The sequence below is a fragment of the Lissotriton vulgaris genome, chromosome 1_1 (assembly GCF_964263255.1).
Source record: "Lissotriton vulgaris chromosome 1_1, aLisVul1.2, whole genome shotgun sequence".
In the NCBI taxonomy this organism is placed as follows: domain Eukaryota; kingdom Metazoa; phylum Chordata; class Amphibia; order Caudata; family Salamandridae; genus Lissotriton; species Lissotriton vulgaris.
In genome coordinates this window covers 1,529,997,253-1,530,014,990 of record NC_141685.1, presented here as the reverse complement: position 1 = coordinate 1,530,014,990, position 17,738 = coordinate 1,529,997,253, and the positions used below count along the sequence as shown (strand labels likewise).

Below are 17,738 nucleotides of genomic sequence, written 5' to 3'. Positions count from 1 at the left end.
TCCCTCGCGCCGCCGCGATGCCTGCCGGGAGTTGTGGTCCTCCCGGAGCGGCGGCGCGGTTTGCTGTGCCCGGTGTGACTCTCGGCGGTGGGCGGCTTGGTCGACTGCTCTGTTGGCGTGGAGTGACTCTCGGCGGTGGCGGCAGGTAAGTGACTGAAGTTCCCCCCGCTGTGCCGGTCTCCTCCTCCCTTTAGCTGGCTGGCTGTGCGCCCTGCGCCCTGCTGGCGCGTTCCGCGTCACTCCCTCGTGCCGCCGCGATGCCTGCCGGGAGTTGTGGTCCTCCCGGAGCGGCGGCGCGGTTTGCTGTGCCCGGTGTGACTCTCGGCGGTGGGCGGCTTGGTCGACTGCTCTGCTGGCGTGGAGTGACTCTCGGCGGTGGCGGCAGGTAAGTGAATGAAGTTCCCCCCGCTGTGCCGGTCTCCTCCTCCCTTTAGCTGGCTGGCTGTGCGCCCTGCGCCCTGCTGGCGCGTTCCGCGTCACTCCCTCGTGCTGCCGCGATGCCTGCCGGGAGTTGTGGTCCTCCCGGAGCGGCGGCGCGGTTTGCTGTGCCCGGTGTGACTCTCGGCGGTGGGCGGCTTGGTCGACTGCTCTGCTGGCGTGGAGTGACTCTCGGCGGTGGCGGCAGGTAAGTGAATGAAGTTCCCCCAGTCAGTAGTCAACATTTAAAGGGTGTAGCATACTCAAATAGAGGGAGTGCAGACTCACAATGGGCAGGCATGCGTGGCACACATAAGGGATGGCATTACACCACGCACACCATGCCATACAGGAGGATAAAAAGCATCATGTGCCTGCAATGCATGAGAAACACAACCACAATGGCAGTGTGGAGCAGCAGGGCTGCACAGTCCACATAAACACTATCAAGACACATGGATGATCAAACAAACACAACACTGATATGCAAGTCACACCCTCTGCACACTCATAAATGACAAAAACAACAAGTAGGAGTCAGACAGAACAGCACGGACTCACCAACAAACTGCACAGTGCACAACAGACAACTCACACATATGCATGCAACCAAATCCACAGGGCAGAACAATCCAAACAACAGGCACACAACTCCTGGGTGACACATGTGTGACTTTCACAATCCAGGGGCACACACACATCCACACCCCCTACAAAGTCGCACCCTTCACACTGCACACCTCTTGACTACCCAGGAGCACACATCTCATGTAGACCATGGGACCAGGATTAAGGGCCAACACAAGATAACCATACACAGCTGGGCACACATAAAAGAATAACACACATACATGATGACATTGCCCAGCCTGCATGCCAACCTGTGCACAGCATCACATCCTGTGCTGTCAGTGTTCCCCAACCTGACATCTGAACAATGTAGCCAACAATAGCAAACCACAAAAAAGAGAATTGCATGACAGGTAAAATAGACGTCACAGATAACACATTTATCAGTGTCTGAATAGACTGAAGACCCTGTTGTGATTCGGGCAAAGAGCTTGGCAATGTTGAAGTGACATATTGAGCTTGGGGCACAGTCAACCAAATGCACACACCAAAAGAACTTTGGGGCATATTACCAACAACTAGCGATAATTATCGCTATGTTGGTTTAGCGGGGATATTTTTATCGCCGAGCTGCGGCGATTTTTATTGTTTAGGAACCTTGCTATTATCAAGGTTTATCTCCTAAGCGATAAAAATTGGCCGAAATGCATGAATATTGCTGAAAAGTCAGCGATATTCATGCATTACCGAGCTAATGCTCTTAGCCATGTTATCCACCTACCATTGGGTAACATGGCTAAGAACTGCTCAGGGGCAGGTGTTAGCTTTTGGAGATATTCGCGATTAGCGCGAATATCTCCAAAAGTTGGTAATAGGAGATAGCGATGTTAGCGACTGTTTCCAGTCGCTAACATCTTGGCACGCCCACTTTGCATTTCATTAGTGATAAATATCACTGACATGCAAAGCGGGGCCCAAGATGGTCGCTATCTCCTACTAGCTGTCGCTAAATGGTGTTAGTGACAGCTAGGTAATAGGGAGATCATTTTATCTCCGCTTTCTTGGCTTTTAAAGCCAAAAAACGGAGATAAACCCCCTTGATAATATGCCCCTTTAATCAGCAAGGACACTGACAAAACAGACAACTTATGTAACTGTCTTTATTCACATATTGCACAGATGTGACAGTAGAACAATAGTAGACAAGAGCAAGGCACAAAATGCTGATCTTAAGCAAGATAATATGCACAGGCAAACTTCAAACAGGAAGGCCAGTGTCCATGGCAGGGGGCACAGCAAGTACATGAGAGGCTGCACAGGGGAGACTCCAACACAGCAGAGCAACAGGGCCAGTGTCCATGGCAGGTGGCACAGCAAGTACATGAAAGGCTGCACAGGGGAGACTCCAACACAGCAGAGCAACAGGGCCAGTGTCCATGGCAGGTGGCACAGCAAGTACATGAGAGGCTGCACAGGGCAGACTCCAACACAGCAGAGCAACAGGGCCAGTGAGTGTGTTTGACTGTACCCTTCCATGGCCAGCAACACACCCAGGTGGTAAACAATGGGCAGGGCTAGCACACCTGTATGAGAGACAGGTGTGTGAGGCGGGCTACTACTCACTCTTGGCTGTCAAGCAGACTTGGAGCTGGCTGTGTGTTGGGGACAGCAGGACCACTTGACTGGGGAGAGAGAGGCCCAGGTGATGTAGGGCTATCAGTGGCTGGCAAGCTGGAGGGCTGTTTGGACCAGGGGGTGTAGTGGCATGTGGAGGTGGAATGATGCAGACCTGTGACACAGTGTGGGTGGGAGAGGTTTGAAGGGTGCCTTTTCACTACTTGGGAATTCAAAATGCCTTCCATGTACTGGGGTCAAAGAGAACTGGTGATGACACAACATGAACACACACCAACAGACCCGCATCAGGTGCACACACTGGCACTCCGTCTGGTGACGTGCTGGATCCTGCGGAACACTTTGTTTGGCTATGCCTCTGGACCACCTTCCCCTGTTGCCAGGTATACCCCCTACAGTGCCCTTCTTCACCTGTTTACCAGGGGTAACCCCTACAGTGCCCTCCTTCGCCTGTTTGCCCGGAGTAGTCCCTACAGAGCCCTCCTTCACCTGCTTCACTGGGCTTGGAATTGGAGTTGATGCGGCAGGGGAATGTGGCCCTGAACCCTTCTTAGGTGTACCCTTGCCATATAACACCTCCTAAGTGGGCATATACACTGCACGCCTAGCTCTGCGTGAAGTTTTAGGGACAGGAGAGTCCTTCGCTGGTGATGCCTCTGAGGCATGTGAGCCTGATATCTGCTTCATTGCTTTTTCGGCCTTGCTCTTCCCTGACGGACTCTTTGCATTCTGGGGTGGCTCTGCTCTTCTGTGGGGATGGTGTCTGCGGGTGGGCCCACTTGGGTTGTTTCTGCTGGGTGCTTCTTGTGCTGTATCGTGACTGTGACTCATGGAAACCATGGTCACTATCATCCGATGTGGCCACTGACCTGGGGGGTGGACAAAGGCACTGGAGCAGGAATGGGAGTATGTGCCTGTTGAGGGGCAGACATCACTGTGGACGATAAAGCCTGGACTGTATGGTGTAGCCCACCCACGTCAGATTGTATGCCCTCCATTTACGCAACCACCTGACGTAATTTTTTGTCATGGTCACTGAAGGTATTGAGCAGGGCTGTCTGGCCCACACAAAGCTGGTGCAAGAGCTCAACAGACTCAGCACTGAGGGCAGCAGGTGGGACAGGTGCAGGCTCAGCGGTGCCAGGTATAAATGTAACTCGTCCCCTCTTACTGACACAGACACAGGCAGCACCAGAGGAAGTGGATGGGAGGGTGGGCACTGGCCGTTGTGTGGTAGAAGATGATAAAGAGTGCCCATTTCCTTGTGCCTGCCAACATGGATGCAACCCCGCTGGCATCAGATGATGTTGTACTTTGTGTCTCAGGCAGGGATTCCTCCTGCATACTACGGCCCCCCTCTGATACGCTGGTGACCTCTGTGTCACTGGGCTCCTGTGCAGCTGTAGTGATATTCTCGCCACCACTGGTTTCAGGTGGCTCCTGTCCCTCTGTGTCCACTGGTGAATCTGTGTGAGAGAGATATGCAGGGTTGGGTTAGTGTCTTCAACAGGACAAAGCTATTCAATCAATGCAGTATAGAAGATGACCACATCTACATGTTGACCACCACACTCTGTAATCACATTGCGGCAACTCACTACATAGACAGTGCCTGTAACCCTGAATATCTACCATGACTGAGCCATGTTAAGGCCACACAGCACAACACCCTGCCCATGGATGAAGTCTACCAGACACACAACTTGCTCTGCCCACACCTAGGGAAATGATGTGGGCACACCACTTATTGCCACTGACAGACATTGAGGAAACAGGAGGGGACAACACACACACCTACTAGGACATGACAGTCCACAATGGCAAGTAGCCCATGCCAAACACCAGGTTGTACTCTGGGGCACATTGTTGTCAGATGTGTGGGCCTCTACGATCAAGGTGCATGCAAAGTATGCATACATGAAGTTACACTCAAAGAGTGGACACTGCTGTTCACCCCCAAATAGATTCCCCACACTATCCCAATGCTGAATGACCGGCTGATATCGTCCAACTTCTTGTGCCAGTGGGTGCGTCATCGGTTAGATACCCCCAGGGCTCGCACCTTTGCTACAATGGCCCTCCACATGGCCTTACATTGGTGTACCTTGAGCTGCAGGCATGGGAGAAAAGATGGGGAAATGATCAGTGACACAGTGTCATGTACCAACATCTATCAGTACAGTAGCAAGACACAGACTCATTACCAAATGTAATCTCTGTCCATCCCACCCTGGGGTACATCTCACATGGGCACTATGCATGGGCCAAGCGGATGTGATTGCATGCATTTATCAGGGTGTATAGGGTCCGTGATAATCTCACACACATGCAGAATGACTGCACTGAACCCCCTCTGTGGCTTGCACACATCTCCAGTCCTATGCATGTCGGGCCACTACATACATCAAATATTCACCTGTGTCTGTGTGTAGACTCACTGTGTGCATGACTGGGCAGCGTTCAATGAGCATGTCCTGTGAACATATCTGTATGTCATGTGTGTGGCGTCGGGGTACATGGACTCACCAACAAAATATACATCAACACAAGTGTGGTAGTGTGCAATTATACCGGGCTCAGATGGTGCATATTTGGATTTCCGTGTGAATGAACAAGAGTAAGGACATAGTAAGTGCAGTGATGTCATCTCGTCTTGGTGGGCGTGCACTGTGCAGAGCATCTGGGTTCACACTGAGTCGGACAATAGGGGCACACAGAACAATCAGTCAAGCAATTACTGTCCTGGCACCTGCATGGACAACATCCGGTGGCTCTGTATGGCTGACAATGTAACACACTCCACTCAAACATACAACTGTAGGCAGGGAAAACTGTGACATTGGGACACACACTCCTTCCCCCTGGAGACAGCATGTTTGTCAGTGTATGACACATCCCCACACCCTCAGGCATATACTACAGAAGTACTACTACATGTTTGCCCCCCCTGCCCTACACCTCCCTTTACGATGACTTACCACAACATTTGGGGCACCATACAGCCTTGGGTACTGTGCGAGCACCTCGTCCACCAGGTCCTCCAGCTCCTCACTTGTGAATGGACTGGCACGGATCTTCTCTGTCCTGGCCATCCCTGTGGACATGGAACACCTGTGGTGGAATTGGGTGTTGAGGGGTCCCAGGCAGCAGGCTCTGGAGGCAGCAGCAGATTAGGGTCCCAGGCAGCAGGCTCTGGAGGCAGCAGCAGATGAGGGTCCCAGGCAGCAGGCTCTGGAGGCAGCAGCAGATGAGGGTCTCTGGCAGCAGGCTCTGGAGGCAGCAGCAGTAAGGGTCCCGGGCAGCAGGCTCTGGAGGCAGTAGCAGATGAGGGTCTCTGGCAGCAGGCTCTGAATGCAGCAGCAGGTGAGGGTCCCTGGCAACCGTCTCTGGATGCAGCAGTAGATGAGGTTCTCTGGCAGCAGGCTCTGGAGGCAGCAGCAGTGAGGGTCCCAGGCAGCAGGCTCTAAAGGCAGTAGCAGGTGAAGGTCCCAGGCAGCAGGCTCTGGAGGCAGCAGCAGATGAGGGTCTCTGGCAGTAGGCTCTGGAGGCAGCACCAGGTGAGGGTCCCAGGCAGCAGGCTTTGGAGGCAGCAGCAGATGAGGGTCCCAGGCAGCAGGCTCAGTGAGCAGTGGAAATGTGAGGCTCACTCCCACACATTTGTAGCCCCCTGGGTCGTTTCTAAGGTGCCAAGCTGCAACAATTGGTTGTCCAGGTCTGCCTCTTTCAAAAGCATCCAATGACCGTCTCAACGGTGGCGGAGCACGCCTTCCGCGATCTTCAAAATTGCATAATGCCACCTCAATCATCACTCCCATTGTCTGTAGGCAATCTTCCATGACGGTGATGCACCGCAGGGGCCCGGGGTGCGCTACCACGATGGTGCAGCTTTCAAAAGCATCCAATGTTCGCCTCCGTGGTGGGGGAGCACACCTACTGCGATCTTCAAAATTGTGTCATGCCAATGCAATCATCGCTCCCATTGGCTGTAGGCAATGCTTCATGGCGGTGATGCACCGCAGGGGCCCGGGTGTGCTACCGCAATGGTGCATCTTTCAAAAGCATCCAGTGCCCGCCTCCGCGGTGGCGGAGCATGCCTACCGCAATATTCAAAATTGCATCATGTCACCGCAATCATCGCTCCCATTGGCTGTAGGCAATGCCCCATGGCAGTGACACACCGCCTGGGCCAGGCGGTAGCTACCGTGAGTAGGGTGGCAGAGCATGCCAACCGCCATCTTCCCATGTCTCCATGGCAATGATAACTGCACACGTGTAAGGGGTGGTGCTGGTGACACCGCCGGGTCCAGGCGGTAGCTACCGCAAGTAGGGTGGTGGAGCATGCCAACCACCATTTGGGCATGTCTCTATGGATAGCACTACCACACTCGTGTAAGAGGTGGTGCTGGTGACACACCGCCGGGGCCTGGCGGTAGCTACTGCGAGTAGGGTGGTGGAGCATGCCAACCACCATTTGGGCATGTCTCTATGGCTAGCACTACCACACTCATGAAAGGGGTGGTGCTGGTGACACATCGCTGGGGCCAGGCGGTAGCTACCGCGAGTAGGGTGGCGGAGCATCTCAACCACCATTTGGGCATGTCTCCATGCCAATGACAACCACACTCGTGTAAGGGGTGGTGCTGGTGACACACCGCCTGGGCCAGGCGATAGCTACCAAGAGTAGGGTGGCGAAGCATGCCAACCACCATTTAAGCATGTCTCTATGGATAGCACTAATGCACTTGTGTAAGGGGGGGTGCTGGTGACACACAGCTGGGGCCAGGCAGTAGCTACCATGAGTAGGGTGGCGGAGCATGCCAACTGCCATTTGGGCATGTCTCCATGCCAATGACAACCACACTTGTGTAAGGGGTGGTGCTGGTGACACATCGCCGGGGCCAGGCGGCAGCTACCGCGAGTAGGGTGGCGAAGCATACCAACTGCCATCTTCCCATGTCTTCATGTCAATGACTACTGCACCTGTGTGAAGGGGGTGTGCTGGTGACACAACGCCGGGGCCAGGTGGTAGCGACCGCAATTTGTGGCACATACAATGTCAATGTCCATCAGGAACACTTCAACAGTGCACAGTGGCTACATGGTGAAGTGGACATCATCTTGCACACAATGTCAATGTTCCATTGACTCCACAGGTGCCTACATGGGCCATGGTTGTGTATGTGTGACATACATTGGTCTGTAGTCCCTAACATGTCACAAATGCATTAGATGGTTGGTGAGGTAGGACAGTGTTGTAGAGGACTCTACAATATGTACACATATGAATGTGTTGTGGGGCATTGATGACCTTGGCAAGGTGTGTCTCATCGTATGGTGTTGTTACTTACTTGTGCTTATCTATGTGCTCATACACGCAATTTTCAATTCGCTGCTAACTTTGATCATTGTGTTGCGGATGTGTGCCAAGTTTGAATGATGCATTGAAGTGTGACAGATACAACAGGTGAGTATGAGACAGTTGTGTTGATTTGTTGCACAATGGCTGGATGACACGCATTCACATTGACCTATGTGGTGTTTTACATACTGGTGTATTGTAAATGGAGAGGTGTAGTCTCTGTGTGGCTCAAACTTATACCCATGTAACATGGTGTGTCACAGATCCCTCAAGTCAGTGTTTGTTCATTCTGTTTCATCCTGATCATGTTATGCTATGGCTATCTCATGATGGATGTCATTGACATGTGTGCAATTTCATCTCAACTAGGAGGAGGCCGAATCTGATACGTCTCTTGATACTGCTGGAGGACATGGAGGATATAGCAATCATTTGCAAGTTCCATCTCGACAAAGCCACGCTGAAAACCCTTTGTGATCTTTTGGAGCCCCACCTGCAGCCTTGTCGCCACTATCCAACAGCTTTCAACCAACTTACTAGGTGATGGCATCCCTTCATTATTTTGCCACTGGATTCTTCCAGGAGACCATGGCCAGCATGTCGATCTTGTGCCACCACAGGTGAGTGAGCACATTTTCCGTAATAGAAAACATTATCACTCGATCAATGTGCAGGTGGTGTGCCTGGCCGATATGACCATCTCACATGTGTGTGCCAGATTCCCCGGCTCAGCCCATGATTCCTACATCCTGAGGAATAGTATTGTGCCCAGGCTGATGGCTAATCTGCTTCCTGAGCGTGCTTGGATAGTGGGTGAGTATGCCTAGTCGTATGGCGTTCTGGGTGTGTGATTTGCTGCCCTCTGCCTGTGCAACATTGCAATGTGTGTTTGTCATTCCTAGGTGACTCTGCATATCCCAGCTGTCCATGGCTGCTGAGCCCACTGCGTAATCCCAGGACCCCGGCTGATATCAGATACAATGAGGCCCATGGCAGGACACGTTGTATGGTTGAGAGTACTTTTGGCCTGCTCAAGTTTCCGCTGCCTTGAACAAAACTGGAGGTACACTGTCATACTCGCCTGGGAAGGTGAGTAAGGTTGTAGTGGCATGCTGCATGATTCACAACCTTGCCATTCGCAAGCAGATTCCCCTGCTCCTTGATGATGATGAGGACCCAGGGCCCCCCTGCACAAGAACCTGAGTCCAGTGATGAGGACAGTGGAGAGGAGCAATGAGGTGCATGCGTCAACAGCTCATCACCCGCTACTTCACTTGAAGGTGGGTGACTATGTACAACATGTACATTGTCTGGGTGTGATTCCTGTTGTCATGAAGGCCTATGTGTGGATGTGTGACAGTGACATGTAATCTGTGAATGTATAAGGGACATGTTTGTTGACACTTGTGGCCCATTGTATCATCTGCATGTTGGGATATGTAGATGGCCTATGTAGTGTAATGTCTGTGATGCCACACTCACACCAGTGAATGTTGTTCTGTTGTGTTTCCCTGGGTGCCTCAAATGTATCCATTCCTACATGCAGTACGTCTTTCTGATACATTATGGGCATCTTGAAGACTTTACATCTTGCACAAAGGACAAAGCAGACACAATAAAGGTGTGTAAGGTATTTTATTTACAAAGTTGACATGTGAGGGGGCGGGCAGATAAACATGAAGGTGGTGATGGAGCAGTGAGGTGACAGTCATGGTAAATGAGATGAAGGAGTGGACACCACATTGATGTGGTGACCCAGTCCAACAGACAGGTGCCATTCCCAAGTCAGTGTGGGGAAGGACAGTCCAAACAGTCAATGCAGTGGGGAAGAGGGTTGCCATCAGGGCTGGCTCTGACTGATGTTTGGCTGGTGCTTTGCCTCCAGAGACTCCCAGGCTCTTCTTTGGACCGCCCCTTGGTCGTTTCACTGGGGTGGGCCCTGCTGTGGTGCCAGAGGCTTCTGAAGACTCACCCCTCTCAGTGGCCGCAGGGGAGGATGGTGAACTGTCATCCTCCAGCACACCAGAGGGGGCTGGAGGTGTTGGTTGGAATGCAGGCCTGTCCCTCAGTAACGCCACTTGCTGGCCCATGAGGTCCACCATTTGACCGATGCGGGTGTCGATGGACCTCATCAGCAAGATGAGCTCGCATAGGAGTTCATCAGACTTGCCACTTTGTCCCTAGACCTGTTTGTAGGCCCGATGACTCTGGTGAAGTGGCCCAGGGATGGGTCCCAACTTCCTTATGTCTGGGGGTAACCCTGGCCCTCCCACCTGCCCTGCTGCCACTGAAATGGTGCCTCGCCACTGTGGGTCCACTCACACTCTCCCCGCGGTCCACAGTTGTTGGTGTGGGCTGGTCATCCCCTGGGACGGGGAGGGTGTTGCAGGTGGCACTGGTGGTAGTGGATGCACAGGCCATAACAGAAGGGCTCTGCTGTGCTGTTGTTGTTGCAGAAGTGGTGGTGGGGAGGATGGGATCCTGGGACCTGGTGCTCCCTGGCACACCAGATGGGCCAGCCCGAGCTCATTGTCCCGAAAATCCTGGGAGACTACATTCGAGAGTCCATGTACCGGGGGTGGAGACTGGCTCTGCTGGTCATTGATGTTGTCTTCAGCAGTGAGTTCTTGGTGACCTGTGGTTTAGATGGGGAATGCTCAGTGTTGTGCACTCAGGAATTATGTTAGCTGTTTGTCATCCAGTGTCTGTACACTACACAATTGACTGATCTTCACATCTTATGCTATGTGCAATACTGTGCCTCATGACATGATGCAGAGGTACATACATTGCTCGTGCATGTAGTCAGATGTCGATGTATTGCATGCAAATCGTACTGTGATCATGTTCACAGGGACCAGTTCCCATGTAGGGACCAGCACAAAGGAGTTTGATGGTTCTCCCAATGTTGATTCGTATGCCCTGGCTGACGTTATATCTGGCCATGGAGTGGCCATTGCATTGTACTGCATGACTTTGACCTGTAATGTACATATTTGTATTTATGAGCCCACACATGCTTTCAGTGATTTTACATGCTCTTTGCTGATTGGGCCACATGGCAATGCACTCATCAGTGTGTGCTGTGCATGGTTGTGCACGGTCTTCCTTGTGCATGTCCATTGGTGTGTGACTCTTGTTTATCTGTGACCGTTCCCTTCGCTTACCTGTGTGCACACTGTGTATGTCAAGTGGGGTCGGTGTGCATATTTGTACATTGAGAGGGCGGGTGTTGGCATATGGCACCATTTCATTGGTACAGATGTGTGACTGCACGTACATGCTACCTACCCGGGTGAAGCAGAACACTGCAATGACTGCCACATGATTGTGGGTGGGAGGGAGTGATCCATCCTGCTGGGGTGTGGGACAGGGGGCATGGTGGGAGTAGTGGTACAGGCCTCCCTCTCCCACACAGACCTCCCAGACAAAATGGCTACCTATCTGTTAGGTTAAGGTGAATAATACAATGGCTGCAAACTGCTTCTGGTTTGGTGTGGTATGCTACATCCTGCTTAAGGGTGGGACAGGGGGCGTGGTGGGAGTAGTGGTACAGGCCTCCCTCCCCTAAACTGGCCTCCCAGGCAAGATGGCTACCTACCTGTTAGATATCGGTGATCAATGCAATGGCTTCCAAGTGCTTCTGGGTGAGGGAGGGATGCGTCATGCTGGAGCGTGGGACAGGGGGCATTGTGGGAGTAGTGGTACAGGTGTCCCTCTCCCACACAGACCTCCCAGGCAAGATGGCTACCCACCTGTTAGGTGAAAGGGAACAATACAATGGCTGCAAACTGCTTCTGAGTTGGTGTGATGTGCTACATCCTGCTTAGGGGTGGGACAGGTGGCATGGTGGGAGTAGTGGTACAGGCCTCCCTCCCCCACACAGACCTCCCAATCAAGATGGCTACCTACCTGTTAGGTGAAGGTGAACAATATAATGGATGCAAAGTGCTTCTGGGTAGGTGTGGTGTGCTACATCCTGCTTAGGGGTGGGACAGGGGGCATGGTGGGAGTAGTAGTACAGACCTCCCTCCCCCAAACTGGCCTCCTTTGCAAGATGGCTATCTACCTGTTAGGTGAAGGTGAACAATGCAATGGCTTCCAAGTGCTTCTGGGTGAGGGAGTGATCGATCCTGCTGGGGTGTGGGACAGGGTGCATGGTGGGAGTAGTGGTACAGGCCTCCCTCCCCCACACAGACCTCCCAGGTAAGATGGCTACCTACCTGTTAGGTGAAGGTGAGCAATGCAATGGTGTTTGGGTTGTGCAAGAAAGTACATATCAGTGTGTTGGTTAACATTTGTTTGTACCTACTAGCCTCCACTCCCCCGGATACTCCTGTGAGACTCTCAGGATGCAGCATGGCAAGCACCGTCTCCTCCCATGGTGTGAATGGTTTTGACGGAGTGGGAGGGCCACCGCCAGTCCTGTCAGCCAGCTCCCGGTTCTTGCTTCTCCTCTCTTTGACAACCCCCTTGAGATCATACCACCACTTCATGATCTCCTTCTTGGATCGCGGGGTGTTCCCTACTGCATTGACCCTTTGGACTATCCTTTGCCACATTTTTGTCCTTGTGGCTAATGATGTCTGTTGAACCAGGCTACCAAACAGTTGTGGTTCCACTCTGACTATTTCATTTACCATGACTGTCAACTCACTCTCTGTGAATTTGGGCATTTTCTGTGATGCCATGGTGTGTAGCGTGTAAAGTGTTCGTGGGTGCAAGGGTGTGGGCTGTGAGTGTGGTGTTTGTGTGTGAGGTGTGTTATGTGCTGCGGGATTGTTGGTACTGGTGTGATGGTGGTGGTGGTATGTGTGCTGTGTTCTCTTGCCTTTCCTATAAGGTCTGGTGTATGCCCTTCTCTTCTGGAGTGTTTCAAAGGATTGTGATCAGTGAAGCAGATGGTTTTATACTCAGCTATGTGGTTGTGTCCCAATGGAGTTTTGCTGTCAGGCTTGTTGTGGGAGTTGTCCTGGAAATTGTATGTTCCTGTTTGGCATATATTTGTTTCATTGGGATGTGTTTGGTGTATTGGGTGGGCTTGGCTACTTTTTGTGTTCAATGTTTGCCTTTGTTGTGGTGTTTTTGTATCAACTGCGATGTTTTGTGAGGATCGTCCCCTGCGGTGGCTATGCTCCAGCTCTTCTGCTGGCTCTCCCATTCACTCCATTGTGCGACCGTGGCGGTCGGAAACAGTGGATCGTACCGCGTTACCATTGGGGATTTCCTAATTTCGCATGCGGTGTCTCCGCTATGCTTGTGGCGGGTTGTTGCTTTTCTGCTGCGTTTCCGACCGGCGCAGTCGGTTTTCATTGTCACCTGCCACGTCAGGTGGTTTTTATTCACCCACTACCGCCGCGGTCGGTCTTTTTTGGCGGGTGATCCTAATTTGACTGCTGGTTTCTCCATGGTCCCGGCGGATGGTTGTTTCCCGCGTCCATGGTAGTCGGGGTGGTTTCCCGCCCGCCATCCTAATGGGGTCCCTAATGTCTTTATCCAGGCCCGTGCTTCAAGGGGTTGCCTTGAACTTGTGACTTTGTTCTGATCCTGCACATCCAAATAACCATAGTTGGCGCTTTGTGCTTTTAAATTAATTGGACTCAATACAATGTATGAATCTGCCTAGTATTTAGGCAATTGGGGTAGGAATAGTAGATCAGACCCTCTATAATATATGCACTTTCCTGAATGTGTGTGGGTTTCAGCCTAAAATAGTAAATGTGACCTCATCTAGTATATGCGCTTTTCCTCTATGCTTGTGGCTTTGGAGATAGAGTCATACATCAGAGCCTCAATAATATGTGTGTGTTTCCCATATGTTTGTGGAGTTGGAATAAGATTAGAAAATCCGACCCTCTCTAAATACTGTTCTAGTTTCTCTAATGTTTGTTTGAGTGGATTAACACTAGTAATTCTTTTTTTTCATAAAATGTATGGGGCTATCATTAGGCTAATAACTGAGCACCTTATATGCTCTAACCTATGGGGTTGGATTTTGAATAGTATCGTTTATTTCTAACTGTACATGCGCTTTCCCCTATGTTTGTGGGGCTGGAGTTAGAACATGTAAATCTGACCCCCTGGAAAATATGCATTTTCACAAATATGTACAGGACTAGGTTTTTAATTGTAATTCGCAACCCCTAAATATATGAGCTTTTAACAGTGATATTTTTAAAACAGCTGTCACAAATATACTTTGTAATACTTTTGAAAACTTAAGTAGGTCAGTCACAAAGTTCTTGTTTTCTGACCATGTGATAAACATTTGCATGTTGTCACTTATGATTAGTCCCCGAAGAAATTAGGCAGAGGGGCAAAGCATGCATTCAACTAAGCAGGTGACAGTGGCGAACCCTGTAGTATAACACAACACACCATTGAAGGGCTTCATAAAAAAGAAAAGGGCCTAATTAAACTTCCTTTGAGTGAGTTTGCAAGACTGACTTAAACAATCCGAACATGTGGCAATCAGCTTGAGCTACATAACACGGTCGCCTCAACAAGACCGGGGGGGGTGAAGTACTATCGCAGATAGGTCCGGCATGACTAATGAGCAGCCAATACCTTCAAAAGTGTACCTCCACCCTTAATTCCAGAAATGAAAAAAGCACTTTCTGTTCTGTGATTGTGCCTAAAACCTGATTGCTAGGGTGGAAGGCCGTTAAGGGCATCTAAATGAATCTGTTGAGAAACAGCACATTTTCAATGCACATTGGTGAGGAGCAGCAAGTTGATGAAGCATGTATAATTAACCAAGGAGGTAGGGTCCTGGTAAGAGTTTTTTTAGCAAAGGGAGGGCTATACATTTTGAGGTGGTTGTTATAAACTCTTGCTAAATGGAAATGTTGAGTAGGTAATTGATGATAGGAGTGATGATTGGAACAAACTTCTTGAGAAGTCATGCTCAGGCAGTGACAAAAGATGAAGGCATGACTTTCAGTGATCTCAAAATGGATTTGACTCTCTGGGGATAGGTGATCTGAAATGAAAATGAAAACAAAGAATCACAAGAGAAGCCAGGCAAAGAGGGGACTGCTTGAATATCACATCAGCCATTCCTTTACCTAATTAATCTTTTGGAGAAAGAGATGAGATGCTCACAAAGTTAGAAAGTTAGAAAGTTGGCTTGATTCTCAAGTGCTATGGGATTTCGTGGGAATAATTTCGGAGTATTTCATAAAGGATATTTTTATTGTCTCTGAGCATTTAGATGGGGCTCTTGTTAGCTGCTGAAAGTCACTTCACAAGTGCTTCGATTTATTAAAAAGGCTAATGTTCTGGAAGAGTGTGCCTGAGATTTTTGTTGAAGCAGCTTCCAGAGTATGACCTTTGCAGTGAAAGGGGGTTTTCACCAATTGATTGGGAAAGTGCAGCTTAACTGAAGAGGCATTGAAAACCCAAATGAATTATCTGGAAAAAAGATAAAAAGGAAAGATACTATGTGACCATTTGATCATTAAGGGCCAGATATAGGTAAAACTGAAATACTGAGTCCTTAATAGTGAATTTTACAGATTCGTAATTAAAAACTCTGTATTCCAGATGTAGATAAAAAAATCAGTAAATATTAGCGATTCGGCAAAAATCGCTAAAACAATTACCGAATCACTGATTCCTTAATACTAATTCGGTAATTAGCGAATCCGGTATTTTGAAAAATCGCGAAATGTTGAATCAGCCAATTCTGTGCTTCCTCATGACCTCACAACCAGGAATTGTCCACACCCATGCAGCTGCACTGATCCTGAAGCTGCTGGAGAGGCAGGGAGCACAGCAAACAACCCAGGAGCAACTTTTGCAAGTTTTTGCTGACATCCCAGAACAGAAATGGACAACCAGGGAAGAAAAAGGAGGTAGGAGATGGCAAAAGGAAATACAAATTCAGTGAGAGGGAGCTGGAGGTCCTGATTGAGGAGGTGACAAAGGACCATGATGAACTGTTTGGCAAAAATTCCCTGCATGTCCCTGAATCACAGAAGAGGCAGATATGGCTGGTTATCCAGGAAAGGATTAATGCAATTGGTGTAACCCAGCGCTCTATTGAAGAACTTAAAAATGCTGGTATGACCTCAGGAAGCATGCAAAGGAGAGGTTGGCAGAGAGACTGAAGCAAGCCAAGCAGACAGGTGGTGGGAGATCCACAGCACCTGCTCCAACTGCCCTGGATCTCCTGGTGGAGTCCAGCCTCCAGCTGGAGAGCGTGAGTGGGATTGGGGATGCAGACAGCTTCAGCCAGAGCTGGCAACGGGCAAGGTAAGATGCATGCACAGCATGCTCTGCCCCCCACTCCCTAACCCCAATCCCCAATGAGGCAGTATGAGTCCCACTCCAGTACATGTTTTACTAACAACCAGCAACGCATTATGGGAGATGTAGTCAGAAGTAACACATATCATAACAGTCATTCCACTGAACCCAAAGGCATGTGACACATATCAGCAATTAGCAAGCAGAGGACAGCTAGTTTGATTGGCAGTCATGAAATGTATTATTACGCAAATGCTGCCAGACAAGTGAGCAAATGTACATTCTGTCTCCACAGGCGAGCCATTGTGCCGGGCTGCAGAAGGGGACACAGGAAAGGCACCCAGGAGAGAGAAAACACAGGAGGAGGAGATCTTGTCGCCTGCAGAGCACACCACACCACCATCACCACCACCACCATCACCACTGCCACCACCACAGAGAGCCAGAAGGCATACAGTGGCTAGCCTCCAGCAGATGGAGGTGTCCGAGGAGGACTGCATGGAAGACCAATATTCCACGCTGGCAGAGGATGACAACATTGCAGGCACACAGTCCCCAACCAAGCGCGCCCACACAGGTGTCAGACGCCCCAGAGCAAGGGTAGCCAGTCCTGTTGCACAGGGTGAGGATCCAAGCGCATTCACCGGTCTTGAAGGGAATATGCTCAAGGTGCAGCGCCTGCAAGGCAAGGCAATCAGATCAGTGCAATGGCAGATGGTCCACATGAAAAGACACATGCTGGAAATCAAGGAGGGCATTAGCAGCATGAACAATACTGTGGCTAAGGGCATGAGGGAAAAGGCAGTGAGGCTACTGTGCAGCAAAATGGATGAGGATCGTTTAGCGAGGCGCAGGGAGCAGCAGAAATTGGACAACTACACTAAGGCGGTGAACCGCCTCTCCACTGCCACCTCTGTGCTCTGCAGGTGCTCGGTGGCCATGCAGGAGAAGATGGCCCACTGCAGCCGTAACGTGGCAAGGGGGCTGGTCACAGTGACCAGTGCACTGGAAGTGCTACAAACAAACCAAATAGTTACTACAGGTGCAGGGGATTGGGGGATAGTGAAGAGGCAACGAGCCGCAGTAGCATCACGCCCCAGATAACCGAGTCCAGGAGGCGCAGCAAACGGCACAGCGCTGCCACAGGACAGACCGCCAGTGAGGTCAGTGTGCCTAGGGAACGCAGCAGTGCTGCACGTCGGCGCAGGAAATAATGCAAGTCATCACCTGGTATTGTGAAATGGGTGATGTAACCCATTTCGCCTTTGGAATGTCTATAGCATATTGGCCTGGCATGTTGAGGCCTTCATGTTGTGGCGCTGTGTTATGCTCTTGCCTGACTTAAGGTTAATAAAACACCGTCACTCAATTACAGTTACTGGCTGTGACTCCTTACTTACTCAGAAATAGTTGCGTGTGATCTCAGCCCATCTGTGTCTCCCATCTGGTGCTGCTGCCACACCTGCTGTTCTGTGCTCTGGCTGTGGACAATCCTCACCCTCGTCCT

General features: G+C 50.6%; 1 pseudogene; it reads left to right on the top strand.

Annotated features, from left to right (window-relative positions):
* The window catches only part of LOC147750773 (uncharacterized), a 31,710-nt pseudogene extending 14,265 nt beyond the window's left edge, over window positions 1-17,445 (top strand).
* Window positions 17,446-17,738: the final 293 nt, after the last annotated feature.